The sequence below is a fragment of the Pipistrellus hanaki genome (genome assembly GCF_964339955.1).
Source record: "Pipistrellus hanaki genome assembly, chromosome: 2".
NCBI classification, from domain to species: domain Eukaryota; kingdom Metazoa; phylum Chordata; class Mammalia; order Chiroptera; family Vespertilionidae; genus Pipistrellus; species Pipistrellus hanaki.
The window spans coordinates 194,387,579-194,391,580 of record NC_140504.1 but is presented as its reverse complement, the minus strand read 5'-3'; positions in this window follow the sequence as shown (position 1 = coordinate 194,391,580).

Genomic DNA, 4,002 nt, shown 5'->3' with positions numbered 1-4,002 from the left:
TGTGGGATCTTCTCAGTTTACTATTCTTTTGCAAACTCCCTCTTACATAACTGAGTCTGCAGGTTAATATTTTTAAAAATATATGTTACTGATTTTTTATAGAGAGAAAGGGAGAGGGAGAGAGAATTGGAAACACCGATAAAAGAGAAACCATCCATCAGCTGCCTCCTGCACAACCCCTGCTGGGGATGTGACTGCAACCAAGGTACATGCCCTTGACAGGAATCGAACCCGGGACCCTTCAGTCCTCAGGCCGATGCTCTATGCACTGAGCCAAACCGGTAAGGGCTGCAGCTTAGTATTTAAAATGACCTTGCCCTGCCGAGACCGGTTTGGCTCAGTGGATAGAGCGTCGGCCTGCAGACTGAAAGGTCCCGGGTTCGATTCCAGGCAAGGGCATGTACCTTGGTTGCGGGCACATCCCCAGTAGGGGGTGTGCAAGAGGCAGCTGATCGATGATTTTCTCTCATCGATGTTTCTAACTCTCTATCCCTCTCTCTTCCTCTCTGTGAAAAATCAATAAAATATATTAAAAAAATTAATAAATAAATAAAAATAAAATGACCTTGCCCTGGCCAGTGTGCACAGTGATTAGAGTATCAGCCTGAGCACCAAAGGTCAAGGGTTGGATTCCTGGTCAAGGGCACATACCTGGGTTGCAGGTTCAATCCCCATGAGGAGGCAACCAATTAATGTATCTCTCTGCCTCTTCCCTTTCCTCCCTTCTACTCTCTCTAAAAAATCAACGAAAAAAATTCTCTTGGGTGAGGATTAACAATAATAAGCCTATCTAATAAAAGAGTAATATGCAAACCAACTGCCACTCTGTCACAAAGATGGCAGCACCCATAGCCACAAGATGGTGGCGCCCAGTCCTCTCAGCCCTGCGGGAATCCCCAGCCCCAGGGGAAGAGGGGGGGGGGGAGGGTGAGGGCTGCTGAGAGCAGGCAACGTGAGCGGCCTGGTGGAATGCTTGCTTCGTCGCCCTGGCAATGAGGCAAGTGTTCCTCGCCTGGCCAGTGGCCTCTGGGCCTCGGAGAGCCTCTAGGCCGCGGGCGCAGAGCAGCCAGGCCCCGCAGAGAGCTACTGGCACACAGATTTGTGCGCAGGGCCACTAGTGATAATAAAAAATAAAATGACCTTCACCTGGGAAGTTCCCTCTGTAATCGGCCTGCGGTTCCTCCTCACTCTTGGAAGGAATCTGGTCCTCTCAGAAGAGCAAAGGCGTAGCTTATCTCTAAGGACCAGGAAATCGAGTGATTTCTTTACAGATTTCACTCTAACTCTGAGCCGCTCATTTTTCACTTAAGTCATGACTCAGCCTGGCCTGCCCTTGCTTGCTTTCTGAGAACTTGGCTGTGACCTTTTCTCTTTCTGTGAAGGGCCCTCCGCAGTGGCTGGGCATGACGAGTCAGTTTCCTGGGCCGCCACCCGGCCCCTGGGCAGTGGCCCCCCACCGCCTGCTCCGCTGGTCCCTCTCAGAGGCCTCCAGGCGTGGCGGGTGGCAGCCTCCTCCACTGCCAGGTTCCAGGCCACAAACCGGGCATCATCCTGGACTCCACTGTCACATGCTGCATCTAAACCCGGCAGTTTTTCTTTTTCTTCCTTTTTGAAATGAATTTATTGGGGGTGACATTGGTGCATAAAATTATACAGGTTTCAGGGGTACAGTTGTATAAAATATATAGTCTGTACAGTGTGTATTCATCACCCCAAGTCTTCCCACCCCCTACCCCTCTGCTGATTGCCATGCTGTTGTCTTTGTCTATAATGTGCCAGTTTCTGTCTTCAAAATACACGTAGCACTTCCCTCCACACAAAAATACCACTCCTCGGACCCAGGTTACTGCCCCCTGACTCAGCCCCTCCTCCCACCCTGGCCCTCTTGTGTTTGTGTCCCGGCAGCAGCCAAGGGGACCTTGATAGAGATTTGAAATAGAGCTCAGACCGCGCTGCTTCTCTGCTGGAAACACTGCTCTGGTTCCCTGCTCCACCCAGAAGGAGGCCGGAGACCCTGCAAGTGGCCTTTTGGGGTCTGCGCTGCCTCCCACCGCCCTCCCTTCTCAGCTGCCTCCGCTTCAGCCACACCGGCTCCTTGCTGTTTCTTGAAATTGCTCAGCACGCTTCTCCTTCAGGGCCTCTGCCCTCCCTGACCCTCGCCTGTTCTTCCGGATCTCACCAGAGCTTACTAACGCCTCTATGTCCAAGGCTGCTGAAGTGTTACCTCATGGGGTTTACCCAGAACACCTTCCTCAAAGCCGCCTCTCCTTCCCCGATCCCCAGCACTTCGGAGTACTCTCACCCCACAACATGTGTAACATGTTTTTTTAAGTAGTTATCCTCTAACATGTAATGTACGTGCCTCTCCCTGCTAGAACGTACGTTCTGAAGGGTAGAGGTTTTTTTTGACTGATGTGTGCCACGCATCTAAACCAGTGCCTGGCTCAGAACCGGAACTCGGTGCACACTTGCTGAGCTAACGAATCCTGTCCTGGGCACAGTGCACCCATTTATCAGCTCTCTCGTGTGGGGGACGCAGCAAAGGCTACTGGAAACTTCTAGAGGTTTCTAGGGGCTTCCAAGGGTTCCAATCTCAGCAGCTGGGGTGATGGAGTCCAAGAGCTAGTTTCCCCGAAGCTGGGGGCTTTCAAACTGCTCATCCTGACCCACAGGTAGGTACACAGCATGATCCTGGACACACGTACGTGTAGGTGAAACCAAACATTTTAAACCAGCCATTTCTCTGCCTGCAGCCCACAGGCATTTTCTCCTGAAGCCGCTGTTTGCAACCCTGCTCCCTGTTCACCAGCTACTCCTGGGTGACCACTGCATTTGAGGAGAGTGTCTACACTCTGTTGCCTCACTCACCACCATCTCGTTCGTCCTACCCAGCAAGGCAAGGCTCATGCCTGTGGTCTCGAAAGCTACTCATCTGTCCACCGTGAGTTCTGGGAAATCTGAGAGGCGGTACCAGTGTCCCCATTTAATCACAGAGAGGTTTCACCCAGGTTTCAAGGCTGGGCCCTCCTCACAGATGCCAGCTACATTCACTCTGTCCTCCAGAGCTGCCTTCTGCCTCTGAGTCAGACTCTGAGTGAGGCTGGGACCAACGGCAGCTTTTGCTGAGGGCTCACCACGCGTCACGTTTGTATGCGTGAACCCAGGCGCTGCAAAACCCCAAGCGGTCCGTTTGCCTCTAGAAATGAGAAAGCCCATTAGTTCAGCAGAGCGTTTGAGAGAACATGATGTGCCAGCAAGAACGGTTCTGAGCGCTGGAGGTACAGCAGTGGGTGAGGTGGACAAAACTCCCTGCCTTTATGGAGCTTGCGTGCTAGTGGGGGAAGGCAGACAACAGGCAAAAACCCCCAGTGAAAGACACAATATCAGAAGGTGAGGGCTATTATGAGGCAGGGAAGGGGGGGGGGAGGGTGTAACGGTAGTGTGGGAATGGGGTGAGTGTCACTGAGAAGACATCTGAATAAAAAACCCTGTAGATGTCTTGGCAGGGCATTCCAGGCAGAGCTCTGGACCAGCATGTGCAAAGGCCCTGAGGTGGGAGCAAGTCCAATATCTTCAAGGAACAAAATGAGACTCTGGAGCAGAGAGAGGGAGGTGGGGAGTCGTTTGTGTAGCAGATAAGGTGTGAAAAGGAATCAGGGTGGACTGGGGTCTGGCAGGCCACTGTGAGGACTGACTCTTGCTGTGAGTGAGGGAGAGGTCATTGGAATCTTGAGCAGAGGAGAGACATGAGCTGACTGACATCCTAAGTCCCAGGCTGCTAGAGAGTGGATGAGAGAGATGCGGATAGAAGCAGGGAAACTGGATAGGAGGTGGCTACAACTTTCCAGGGAGGAAAGCATGATGCCTTGCACTGGGCACTTTAAAAAAATAGTTCACTAAAATGTTTGTTTTGTTTTTGTTTTTGTTGTTTTAGAGAGAGCGGAAAGGAGAGGGAGAGAGAGAAAAACATCAATGATGGAAGAGAATCATTGATTGGCTGCC